Source organism: Lissotriton helveticus, chromosome 8 (assembly GCF_964261635.1).
Source record: "Lissotriton helveticus chromosome 8, aLisHel1.1, whole genome shotgun sequence".
In the NCBI taxonomy this organism is placed as follows: Eukaryota; Metazoa; Chordata; class Amphibia; order Caudata; family Salamandridae; genus Lissotriton; species Lissotriton helveticus.
Genome location: NC_136069.1, coordinates 831,367,673 through 831,381,979, shown reverse-complemented (window position 1 = coordinate 831,381,979; position 14,307 = coordinate 831,367,673). Strand labels below are relative to the sequence as shown.

Sequence of the window (14,307 nt, the reverse complement as noted above, 5' to 3'; positions counted from 1 at the left end):
CTGAGCTTGCTGTCTAGAAAGATGGCAATGTTGCAAACATGGCCGGTTGAAGTGGGTGAGGGTCCTAATTCCATGGAGAGGGGTTATTCCCAAAGGTCAGCACTTCCATCTTGTTGGTGTTGAGTTGTTGGCAGTTGTCTTTCATCTAGTCGGCGACATTCGTCATGCACCTGTGAAATTTGTTCAGCATGGTGGAGGGGTTTTCTGATAGTGAGAGGATGAGCTAAGTGTCGTTGGCATAGGATATGAGGTTTAGTCCATGTGGTCTGATGACGTTGGCCAAGGGAGTCATGTGGGTGTTGAACAGGGTAGGGCTGAGGGGCAACCCTTTAGGGATACCACAGATGGTATTCTTATGTTCCGAGGTGAAGGGTAGAAGGCAAATTCTCTGTTTTCTGCCGGTGAGGAAGGAGACAATCAACTTGAGGGTGTCTCCTTGGATTCCAATGTAGTGAAACCTTTTGATCAGGTTGCGATACTGTGTTGAACGCTGCTGGGAGGTCGAGGAGGATAAGCGCTGCCATTTTTCTTTGGTTGAGGAGGAATCTGATGTCATCTGTGGCTGCAATCAGGGCGGTTTTTGATGGTATGCTTGCTGTGCAATCTTGATTAGGAGATGTCCAGAAGATTGTTGCTCTCCAGGTGTTCTATGAGTTGGCAGTTGATGACCTTTTTGAGAACTTTGGAGGGAAAGGTGAGCAGAGAGATGTGATGGTAGTTCTTGAGTTGTTGTGGTCAGCTGAAGGTTTCTTGAGTAGGAACGTGACTTCTGTGTGCTCCCATTCTTCAGGAAATGAGCCATAGTGATGGATTGGTTGAGGATGATGGTGAGCTTGCTGCTTATTGTCTTGCTCCCAAGGTTGAAGATGTGGCTGGGGTCTCTGGATGCTCCAGAGTGAATGGAAGTCATGATGGCTGAGGTTTTTTGCATGGTGAGCTGGTCCCAAATTGTGTGCAGTTGGTCGTGTTCCTCCTTCATTCCTCCTTCGCGGGGCCAAGGTGGCTGGAGGTCAGTGGGTTGGGGTTCAAAATGTTGTCATGTAAGAAGTCCACCAGAGTCGCAAAGTTCCTGTGAAGGGGTAATGATGTTTCGGTGGCTGTGGGGCTGGAAAACTCTCTGAAGCTGTTGAAGAGTTCCTAGCTGCTGTTGGAGAGTGCTTAGATTCAGTCGGACAGAGTTAGTGGTATTGGTTGAGGGCAGACAAGTTCCACAGTTTTTAGTTCTGTTGCATACCAACTTGCTTGCTTGGAGGACCTTTTGAGCTTGCGGGGTTTGCTGGGGGCGATTCTGTCTGTGCAGTCTGTGATCCAGGCATAGATGTTTTGACCGCCTGTTCCAGGCTGGTTGAGGTGTGAGGGCAGGAGGTGCTGAGGACGTTGGTCCATTGGCTGCTGTCTGAGATCCTGTTCCAGCTGCAGTGTGACGTGCAGAGTGGCTTGGGGGCGGTGCCAGGAGTCCCAAGATGGGACAAACAATTAAAACCTCAAGCCTACCTCATAGCGCACTTCCGGCTATCTTTAAAGACAAAATTTTTGGCCCTTAGAATGGGAGACCACTGCTCCAAAGACTTGATTCCATCATGGAGAGTCACGCACCAGGGACAAAGATGCAGGCTATGTAACTACCACAGTGAGACCTTGTGTCATCTCCTGTGCACATGTGAATCCTCCACAGAAAAAAGGAAGAATTTATTGAAACCTATTTTTAATATGCTACAGATCCGCACCTGCAGGCAAGCTGTGACCAGCTGGTTGGGAGCAGGTTCAAACATTCTAATATGCCGCGGGGTAAAATTCATGAACTCTGTAGAGAATTTGCTCTTAAAAAAAGAAACAGACAACAGATATAGCCTGGGAGGAAGTATTTTTTTAACTACATGAGTTTTAAACTTGTTGTTATTTTAACAGAATTTTTATACATGTATGCTTTACGGTTATGATAAACCAAATAAAGTAAATGTTTGACTGACTGACTGACTGAGTCCCAAGATGGTGAGGTGGACGATGGCGTGGTCAGTCCAGGCGGGCTCGGTGACATGAATATACTTGATTCTGTACGCTGGCTGTAAAGATCGGGTTGGTATTGTTGGGGTCAGTTTGGTGAAAATTGAGGTTGCTGAGGAAGATGTTGTTTTCAGAGCCGATTGCGAGGGGACAGCTAAAATTAGGAATGGCATTGCGGAAGCTGGGGCACGGTCCTGGAGGTCTGTATGCAAGGGTACCTGAGCAAGTGGTTTTGCTATCTCTTCGGAGTTGGAAGTTGAGGTGTGCCATGATTGGGGTACCATTGTCTACAGTGGTAGAGCAGTGTATGGTTTCCATGTGAATGATGGCAATTCCACCACTGTGCTTGTTGATGCGGTCTTGATGTTCTATTGTGAGTGGGTGAGGCGATGTCCGGCAGGGATACGCAGTTGAGCTTGATCAGGAAGGGAGGTGATGGTGCCCCAGATCTCAGTGGCCTGCTTGTAGAGGGATCCCACGTTGAACAGGAGGCAATGGAGATGGTCAGTGGTGGTCATGGTGGTGTTCATTTTGCATGCTGTAGTCTCAGTGTTAAAGGAGAAGAGGCAGTACTGGCAAGAGAAAGGTCCTACCCTGGATTGGGGGAGGTGTGGCAGCAGTTGTTGTTACGAAGTCCTGGGTCCAGGGCTTGGCGCTCAGCAGTGGTGTATCTTTGGGTGACAGTAGGCCTAGGGTTCCTGGTGCTGAGCACGGTCCAGGGGCGCACCCTCTGTGCGCATCTGCTGTGAGTCCGCACTGCGGCTTCCAGGAGTAGTCCTGGATGGTGGGAGGGGCAAGCAGGAGAAAACAGCAGGAGCACATAAAAAACTGAAAGAACAGCAAAATACAACAACTAAATACAAATACAATAACAGAGAGTTACAGTCAAATGTGGACTATAGCAGTCTTAAGTTCGACAATGAGCACTCTGCAGCAGCGGGGGAGCAGTAGGCTGACCAGGAGTTCAAGGGGCTGCTCATGCAGGGCAAGAAGGACAGGAGTTTTTCTTGACAAAAGAAGACATATTTGGTGTGCACTTCTTTATCCTGAGGATTTTAGTACTCTATTGGGAACTACATTCAATATCCTAGTGGGACTTAAGACACCGGTCTCCTAGGAGAGAAAATATGCCAGGTCAGTCAGAATAATGAAATCAGGAAGAGGGTTTCTAGGGGCTTTTTCACCCTGCAGGGACGAAACACCTGATAATATTCTACAGTGGGCACAATGCCCGCACCATAAATACAGGGGCAGATTTATGTTAACTGGCGCATCCCCAGGGATGCGCCAGTTAATGTGCGCTACAGTTCCACAGCTCCGCCACCCATGGTGCGCCGCATTTATAATGCGGCGCACCATGGGGCAAAAACGGCACAGATGCGTGACGCATCTGTGCCGTAAAGGTGGCGCATTGCTGGAGTTGCGTCGCAAGCGCGACGCAGCTCCAGCAAGGCTCAGGGGTGCCCCATCTTAACAATGCTGCGTCAAGACCTACGCCTGCTTCAAGCAGGCGCAGGCTTTTGACGCAGCATTGGCCTGAAAGTGACTGAGTGAAATCTTATAGATTTCACTCAGCCACTTTTGCGAGGTGCACCTGCCCCAGAACGCCCACCCTGCGCCGGAACGCCCACAAGCGGCGCAGGGCTTTACAACGTGACGCATCTGCCTAGATGCGTCACGTTGTAAATCGATCGTAGGGATGCGCCACGTTTACGCTGCCTTGCGTGACGCAACAGCGGCGTAAACGTGGCGCAAGTGCCTCATAAATCTGCCCCACAGTTCTTTCTTCTGAAGTATGACACACAGGGTCAGCCTGCTTCATCCACTGACTCACCGCACTGTGACTGACAGCATTGTGCTCATGCACAATGTCCAGATATAGAAAAAGTGGCCCCATTTAGTGCCAAAACTTATTAACCTAATATGTGTTTCATCATGTAGCACAAAATCACTTTGGCATTTACTTTTTGTTTATATATTAGTTTTTTTACATTTTTGGCAATGGTCTGGCAGCTCCCCTAAACCTGCTACAGGGCACTTTGTGTATCTTTGTATGTGTGCATTGCATGAATAATTATTTATTTTCCTGAAAACAAAACAATAGGCATTGGCAGAGCCATTAGGCCTGGCCTTGTCAAACTGGTGTGATGGTTAGATATTGATTTCTTTTTTATTCCAACAATATACCGCACCCAAGGGCGTCATAATTGAATGGTTTTTAGTGTGTAGAAAAAGAAATTAAAGGCAGCAGCCTATGCAGGATCATATGCGTGCATACATAGCCAGTCATCTTTGAATGACTTTTGTAATAACCTTTTACAAAATAGTTTTCTTATAGAAAAATGGTTGGGAAACGGTCGACAGCAAATGTCAGAACGTTTGGCTTTGTCAATGCTTGTTTAGCTCTATAACTCAAATGCACAGGCATGCGGATGGGCAGAAACACAGCCTGGACACTGGTTGAAGGATACTTGAAACAGGTGTTCAGTTTCAAATATTTATATATTCAAGGATTCCCACTGACTTATGTTGTAGCAAATAGTGCTGAAGTTGCGATTGCCAACGTCTTTGTTCTGGAACTCACAGGAGAAAATGACATTTTGTAAGAGACAGGGTTTTATGTTCCCTTGTTTAGCAGAATAACAACCCAAGGAGGCAGCTGCTCCTGTACAGGCAGTAGGTAATATAATCTTAAAGTGAATTATCTGCAGAGCAGACATCTCAGCACTGCGAAAGCGAAACGAGTCTTCACATGTGGGATATGGAATGCTAACAAACCAGACCTATCATGTGGTAATGAAATCAGAAATGGCTGTTACCATGCAAAGTATTTTTGTCATTCGCTCAGGACAGGTTCAGCACCCCCTACTGGAAGTATGGGAACAGGGGCCTCAAAGGCTCTAGAACAGGGGTCTCTGTGTAAAGTAACGCACCCAGGCAAGCAATATAAAGACTGGCAATTCAAATAGCAAACAGAACGAGATTAATGATGGAACACTGAATTAGCATAAAAAGTACATTTTAATAGATTTCATAAAAAGTGTCATGAATTAAATCATTGACATATTGATAAAACATGATAAAAACAGATCCATTAACAGATATGCATTATTTATACAGTAAGTGATATAGTGGAGGGATGGTTTCCTGTCCTGTCCTGAAATCTATTAAAATGTACTTTTTATGCTAATTCAGTGTTCCATCATTAATCTCGTTCTGTTTGCTATTTGAATTGTGCCAGTCTTTATATTGCTTGCCTGGGTGCGTTACTTTACACATATTATTTGCCCTGACCCAGGAACTTTATCCAAATCAGGGGGTCCTTGTTTTTCCACATACTTCTAGAACAGGGGTCTCCACACTACAGCCCGCTACAAGATTTTGCTGCATGAGTTTTTACCCTCTTAGTAAGGAACATCGGCAGGGTAATCGTTTTAAACTATGAAGCTGGTTGCAAAATAGCAAAGTTACTGCTTGAGAAGACTCCATACAACTGAGCTGCAAGGAGCTTTGCCTCGGGTTCCACCAGGCAGCCTACCCCGTGTCACAATGGCAGCACCCACCAGTGAAATTGACACTACTTAGGCAATGGCAGAAAGTGGAACTGCTTTGTCCTTCATATTCAATAGCCTAGAGTGTGTTTCACGTTTATGGTTAAGCTGGTTTACAATGCATTGCTATGATCTCAGAGTCCGCACCGTCAGCACAAGAGGAAGGTTGACAGCCTGAATCGAGCACTTACCACTGACCATTGGAACGCCTATTAAGTGTCAGCCCTGACCGGTTCAATTTGGGCCATCAGAGCTCTGGTCTGTCCCCATAAGGTATACCACATACCTGTGCAGTGTGTACAATGAATGGCTTTTATACACTCTAAATGTGCATCCTTGTGTGAGTAGATAAGGGTTCGCTGGTCCAGACAAAATGCCATGATCCCTTTGGACCCTAACAGGCATGAAACATGTTGACCCTTGACTCACACTAACGGTAGCCAGAGAAGACCATCATATCTACCTCTTGCTCAACCTACTTTTTTAACCATGACAAAGGGACCCAGCGATTAAAATAGCCTTTGGATGCCTCTAGTCATTTTTAACACACATTCCCTTCCTATTCTATTCCCACCTAGTCATCCACCCTCTCTCTTCACACTGACAAAAAGGAAAGATCCCCGGCTAACTGCCCCATCGAGGGGCTTGTTGGCCATTGCAATGATGAAGCATGACACCCTTTGGGGTGTGTGAGGGACCTTGCTCCTAAAAATAGCACTCCCTTTCACTTATCCAACTAGGAGACCTAGAATACCCTACATAAGAACTGCACACTCCTTATGATTATATGTGATCTCAGAGGCCCACTATTATCTATTTCTACGGGGCCTCGTCATTAATGGGATACCTATGGTGTTGGTGCATGGGGGCTGTTGCCTGAAGTTGGTGTTGGCCTTAAAGGCCAAAGGGCTGCTGGCTCTGAAGCGCATGGTATCTGCTGGCTCTTATGCAGCTACCCAGCACCCATCGTGATGAGGCTGTGTTTTGTGATCACAGCGCTGAAAGGTAAGTAGGAAGTGGCTGAAAAGTACTTGAGGAGCAGTAATATACAGGAAAAGTGGGGAAAGAGAGAGTGGTGGATGGGAATGGTATTGGTAGATGCAATGAGGGGAGTGATACATGTGATGGGAGAGCTGTTGGTGTAAGAGTGGAGAAAGACTGACACAGAGAGTAGTAAAGGTGGTAGGAGGTTGATAGAATGGACAGGTAAGTAGGGTTGATGGGAAAGATGCAGTGGTAAGGGCAGACTGTCAGAGGTAAACTGAAGAAGAGCAAAGGTAGAGTTGAGAAGACAGCTAAATGAAAGAGTAGGGGCAGTGGATAGGGATCCTTGTTAGTTGTGATGGATAAATGTTAGATGGAGGTTAGTGGAGATTAAATATGAGGGAAGAATTTTAGCGGTCATGAGAAAAATTGTGAGGGGTAATGGCACTCAGGTCTGGGTAGTGAGAGAGGCGAGAGACAAATGGTACTGATTTTGAGGTGAAGTCACTCTGATTTTCTTCGGCTCACGAATATTTGTAAAATATAAGATGTGGCTCCCGTACTGAAAAGTTTGGAGACCCTGCTCTAAACATTAGAGTGTTTGGTAATCTAGTGATGTACAAGGTTGCAGCTAGGGTGCCATGGCCCTCATGCAAGCAAGGGAATTGAGCCCTCCCCCAGTCACAATCTAGTAGTGAAATGCAGCCATAATGTGGGTCCAGATGACCCCTCGCACTCCAGGGATGTGGTGCCACTGCACCTATTGCACTATTGAAAGCTGTGCCCACCCATTTACCGAATGCCAACAAGATGATTACTAAGAATCAGGGATTGACTAGGCATAGCTTTATTTGGTTTTTGAATGTGCCCATATTAATGATGCATGGCCATTTCAATTCACCCTGACTCACAATACAGGCTGAGGCACAAACCAGGCTTTTCGCGCCAGACCCAAAGCAGAATGACATGCTCTGTGTGTGGGCAGAGATTAATGCTGTACATTTAGCAAAGTTCTCATTTCCTAAGGATTCCCACTGATGTCCCAGAATTTCTGAGAATGCGGGGAATTAAAATCTAAATTGGTCATTGTTTCTTCCTGAAAAGCTATATATATATATGTATAGAAACTTAAAAGATCGTTTAGTGCATAGTCACTACAGAGGGACAAAGAACACTCAATGGCTTAACGCAAAAGGGTTCGTCAGATGTCACAACTGTAAGGTTTGTCAAATCGCCAAACCCACAACAGAAATAAAGGTAGCAAACAACAAAAGGTGAAAATTCTAAGAATTCATTTCTTGTAAAATCCAATTCACAGTATATGCTATAGAATGTCCGTGCCAACTCAAATATGTAGGCAGCACAATTTGCAAACTCAAAAAGCGAATATTAGAACATGTTCGGGCAACATCTAACAGGGACAAAACAAATGCAGTGGCAAGACACATGGAGCAATCGCACATGAGCAACAGGAAACTCTTGAAATTCTGTGGCATAGAAACAGTACTACTGAATGAGAGGGGTGGCAATAGAGAAAGAAGTCTATGCCAGAAGGAATCACGCCACATCATAAACCTAAGAACACTGACACCCAACGGGTTTAATCAAAGTGAGAAACTGTATGGTCACCTCTGAAGGAAAAAAGGAAATGAGAAAACAAGAAAGAAATAACCAAGTAGAGACTTAGCGTCATTCCTAGAGGCTTCGTATAAGAAATGCTATAAAAATAGAAAATCCCTATGCACTCAGAGTATAGAATCTCAAACTAACAGTCAGAGATAACCATGCCATACTATATCTGAAACCACTGTGAAGTCACACCAGATTAAAGAAACAACTTATGTATTTGTTAATACCAGGGTATATTATTTGCATTTTATTAAGTGCAGTACATATTAAAAAAATAATTGTTGAACAATAAAAACAAATTAAAATCAGGACATGAGCAGCAAAAACATTTTAAAAAAAACATTACATAATACAAATTACATTAGGCATAGACAGTAATAGATCAGGTCGCAGTATTCATACAGGGTAATTGATCACCAAATCACAATGTTCATACAGAGAAGTTTGTCGACGCAGCGTTTCGGTATATTAACAATTCTTACACCTTCTTCAGGACAGTTTCTCAATGAATAAATTTATGGAAATTTCCTTATAGTAGGCAAGTTTGATGATATGCTCTTCGTTTGATGTTTGCTAGGATCAGCTACTCACATCTAGAAATTCTGGTCATACTGGAATACAGAGTTATACCACTATTATAATTCTATGTAATCAGGGTACGCAGTGCTCAATAGCTGAATAATAAAAAACGAAACTACCTCAGATTACAATTATGATTGTTATGTTCTTCCAGGGGAGCCACTGTTTCTTGATTGGTAGACTCTGGATAAAATCAATTAAAAAAACAACAACAACAAGATCCTGCACCGTTATAGCCTTGATTATGATGCTACTTGTTTTCAACTACGAAAAATGTGCCAGTGGGAGCAGGGAGGCCGTCAACTCGTACTACGATTGGCCGAATTTAAACACATTCCTAGTGTACAATTAAGAAGTACCAAACGCCGTTGAAAACAAGTAGCACTAGACATGTTGCCACCTTGCTGCTTCGTTGCCGCCCGCGGTCCAGGGAGCTGAACTCATGCACGTTGCCACCCGCGATCGTTGCCACCCGCGGTCAACGGTTGCTGGTTCCCGCGGCTCCCGCAGAATCTTGCCGTTTGTGCTGGGACGGCCTGACCCGACCCAGGACGCGGACCGACGTGGACCGAGACAGGGACCCCGGAGCGGTGGTGCCGCCGCCTGCCGCGCTGCACCGCCCCGCCACTATGAGCCGAGAGCCGCGGCGGGTGAATAGAGGGTGAAAACTCGCAGCTGGAGTCCTGCAGCTGCAGCGGGACGCGGGGGAGATGCGGGGGATAACCGCTGAGAGCCGGGGCGGGAGCCACGCCCGAGACTCATGGACCAAGACCCGCGGCTGTGGCGGGACGCGGGGGAGAGCCCCCGAGAGTGAACAGTAACAGCAACAGCTGAGGCAGGACGTGGGGGAGAGCAGTGAGCAGCGCGGGGCGAGCCTGGTGAGCAAAACAAAATTTAAAAAGGCAAACTCATCGCATTACAAGGAATCCAAGTGAAGGGAAGGAAGGGGGAAAAAAAGGGAAAAAATAAATAAATAAAAGAGAAAGAACAATAGAGAGAGTCAAAGACCAAGAGTAGTCACTTCCACTCTTCTTGGTTAAATCATAATGCGGTCTGGAAGGCTGAAAAAGAGACTGCAAAAAACGCAAGAAGCTGAATAAGGAATCCATAGAACCACACGAGGAACTGGAGATAGCGCAACCCCATCCCCCGGCGCCATCATTGCCACTAATTCATCTGCAGAATCATGAACACGGACCCGGCATCATAGGCTGTATTATTAAGACTGAAACAACCCAATCGCCACCAATTCAACAGCATATCCTGCCGGACGAAATAATCAACGATGTAAAAAAGAGGACCCTTAGAGACTTCTTTAAGAAACAAGGAACCAAAGTTCAAGCTTCAACCAACTCCATTGAAATATTGTCCCAAACCACCCAGCTGCCCCACACTCTCCCCAATATTGATCCAGTTCAGATTAAAGTTCAGGCCTTGATCCACGAACAGCTTCAAAACCAGGCCATCACCACATCCTCACACTGTCATTTAACAAGGGACGCACCATCTATACCTGAAAAAAATAGGTCAAGACCAGATACCCGGTCAAGAAATACATCTCCCCCTCACAATAAGTGCAACAATTTAATAAGGAGCAGAGTTCATCACCAATAACCATCTTAAGCGACGATTCTCCTTTTTACCTCAGATCACCCATACAGCAGGAAATCAACCCTCATAACCTGGGCTCCTTTGTAAACAAAATAGAATTTAAATCCAAGCAGCACAATGGACCAGAACCATTCCAGGTAACATCAAGCCGTTAACGCCAACGACGCCACCTGTCTTTGCCCATCACGAATCTCCTGAAACAAAGTCAGGTGAGCCCAACGACCACTCCCTTCAGGATTTATCTTTTTTTAAGACAGATCTTAATAAAAACAAAAGACGCAATTGAAGGCCATGACCCAGCAGCGTTTGAATCTACCATCATCTGGCCCCAGCTTCTACAAACTCTACAATCCACAGTGTCCGCACTAAATTATCGCTCAGATAAACTTGATTTACAAGTCACCCTTTTAAACACACTAGCAGTATACACGGCAGGGATCAACAACAAATTAGAAGGATTGAATACCCTAATAACCAAAGCACAATCTAAAGTCAACCTGACCCAAGCGATATGCTGTTGCTCGCCAATAATCGATAGTCTGTCTACGCTTCCTCAGTTCCTTGCCTTGGTCCTGACAGAAATAAAGAAACTACCATCAGGTTTGCAAGTTCAACCACATCCCCCAGGCTCACACTCAGCTAATGCAACCACCCCGAAAGTCAACGACCAAAGCACAAACCACAATACTGTTGGCATAAACCACAAGGCCTCTTCAGCAAAAACCGACAGTCGACCAACAGATGCCTCAGTAGTAACTCCGTCCCCAGACAATCGAGATAAACGAGTGGCACCCAAGGAGTACAGTATCTTTCAACCAACTAAATCAAATAACAAAAACAACATTACGTTGAAAATAGATAAACCATTCACATCAGAGATAGTGCAAAGTGCCGACGCCAGAGATGCTGGCCCAGGAACGGGATCAATGAATAAATCCCCTCAAAAACAACACCTGAGCAAAGGAGAAAGGAAGAGATTACGGAAAAAAACGCAACAAACGTAGCGCAGCAATTCAAAATACGACCAGTGAGCCATTATACATTGAAAAAGGTAACACGCAACCTAGCTCAATCAGTACCGTAAGCTCCGATAGTATTCTTACATCGCCACAAAAACCACCAACACAATTATTTACAGACTTACCCGGCAATGTGCTAATAGCACCCGCCAACAGCAAAAAACACAAGGAACTACCTGGGGCCAGGGGAGATGTTCCAGCAAAGCCTTTACAGCCTTCGACATCAAATGAGCCGGGAAAGGTCACGAAGTCAGAAATATTATCTTACATCGTCAAGAACGGACTAGATGACCCGATAGTTCCAACAGATATGGTAAGCACACCAAAGGTAAACCAAAACAAGGAAACCATAGAACTGCAGGCCGATGAGTGTAGGTCAAGAGACAAAGAGAACATTCAGATAACATTATTCAAGAATCCGGACATACCACAAACGGGTAAGGTTTTACCCAATAAAGTAGACCATGAACCTCGAGGCGAACATATGGGACATAAGCAACAATCGCCCTACATTCAAAAGAGAATTGACCTATCTCAAATCACGGTCGAAGCCAATCATAAGACCTCTGGCGAACATGTAGGACATAAGCAACAACCGCCCTACATTCAAAGGAGAATTGACCTAACTCAAATCACGGTCGAAGATAATCATAAGACCTCTGGCCAGGACCCCCTAACAAACAATTTAGAAAACAAATTGCTATTTATTCCTGAATATCACACTCAAGGACCGCATGCCATTCTGAACAGAGGGAACATTCTAAAACTTTTTAAATGTATCCCTGAACTGTGCCATATTGAATCCAAATAAATAATCTCAATAGAGTTTAAACCTATCGGAAGCAATCAATCCACAGAACCAACGTTAATTACTTTTTCAACTGCAGCACTCACGGAGGAAGTAATATCAAGATCAGACCTATTTAACAAATGGGGCATCAAAATAGTCCCCCAAACTGAACCACGGTATCCTTCGGTCCTCGTAAAACCTCCGGCCATACCAGACAAACAGGGTCCACAATCCTTCTCAATCTTAAAATCAGCCAAAGGCCAATCCCAAGTAAGGGCGACTCACCCTTAAATAAAGGAGGCCAAACCCACAGCGATTGACTGGGCCTGGCTGCCAGCGGCCCTGGACAGGGGAAATCACAATTGAACTCAACCGGGTCTCTCAGTGTGCTCATAGAACATCAACAGCCTTCCTCCAAAATTTCAATCCCCAGATGTGATAAAGTTTTTTAATAACCACAAGGTTATACTATTGCAGGAAACATGGTCCTGGTCAGCCTCCCAATAGAAGGATACTTGGAATACAGAACAGCTGCTCAGAGGCTGCATAAGTCCGGCCCACCCAGTGGCGGTCTCTCAATTTACATTTCAGCCAAGTTGAATGTTAATATAACACAATTGACATTTGAAGAAGATTGGATTTCCGGCGTAATGATTAACAATTCCACACAGACCGAACAACTGATCCTGATCAATATCTAAATCTCACCAACCGTCAGGGAGAAAAAAAAAAACGAGTTTAACCATCTAATCCAGGTTTTGTGCAACATACAAAATAACTATAAAAGGCCAGCCTGCCTAGTATCCGGTGACTACAACACAAACCTTTTTCAAGAACTCCCGGAAGAGTATGACGCACCGTGGACAGACATTCTGGAACACATAAAACCCACTGGCAATAAATACAGCAAACTAGGTGAATACATGGTGCTACAACTCAGTGCTCTGGGTTATACAATCTTAAATGGTCGCTTCCCTAAGGATAATCCTCCAAACTGGACAAGATCAAATGGTCAAATCCACTCTTTTCTAGATTATACCATTTGTAACAAGGAAATCCTTCCTTTATCGAGAACTACACCATAGCTGTTCGAGGAGACAGTGACCATCGCCCCCAAGTGACCACCTTGTCTTTTTACTTAGCACATCATGCGATGACAAGCCTGACCTCAGAAGGAATCTATACTGAAAATCTCAAAAGGTTGAAATGGACTGATCCAACTATACCAGCAATAATGAGCCAATGTAGAGGTCAGCAAGGTTCAATGAGTATTGCTACATCCCTGCCTACTACTACATCATGGGAACTCTTCTCCCGGGAACTGCTTAAAAAAAAATCCACGTACTATACGAAAATCCAAAAAAGGAAATCAGGCAACCATAACAGCCGACTCAGGAATTAAAATCAGCACGTAATAGTGCCCTAAAACAAGCACGCAGGTTCCCAGGGGAAGAATATAAACAAAACAATTATAAGCAAGCCCAAGAGGCACTCCGACACGCAATATCCATAGAGAAAAAGAAACGTTCCGAGCAGTTCTGGCTAAAATTGATATACGCAAGTAAAAAAACATAATCCAAAATCCTTCTGGTCACTTGTTAATTCCAAAACACACAAACAAGGAGGACAAAGCAGCGCTAACATCTCTGAAGCTGAATGGGTATCCTACCTAACAACTCATTTCGAGGATCCAGAAAAAGATGTCCCATTGGCCAGAACACTAGCCACGGCTCTACAACTCAACTCATGCCAATCACTAGGCATAATGGACGTAAAGACACTAGGAAACCACGCTGAATTACACACAAGGATTCAATCGACAACTGATATGAAATTTCTGCTGCAGCCCACAGAACTGTCACAAAGTGTTCCGACAACCCTGGGAATCATTACGGAAAAAACCGCTTGAATTATAACCGAAGGCCGCTCAGACGGAGCGCCAGGGCCAAATGGTCTACCCCAGTCTCTGTTTAACCACTTGGATGCTAAGGCCCGTGGACCCTCTTCAATGTAATTTCCATTGAAGTGAATGGGCACTCCATGACGAGCTGAGCTCGTCATGAGCGTCCAAGGGGTTAAACAGGATACAGAATTTTGGCCCCACTTTTTTCCTATTGCCCGATTAATTCGCTTTTACCGG

General features: G+C 44.9%; 1 protein-coding gene across 1 annotated transcript in view; it reads left to right on the top strand.

The window, feature by feature from the left end:
- The window catches only part of GLRA2 (glycine receptor alpha 2), an 819,827-nt gene that overhangs the window by 629,145 nt on the left and 176,375 nt on the right, over positions 1 to 14,307 (top strand). The window lies entirely within an intron of this gene.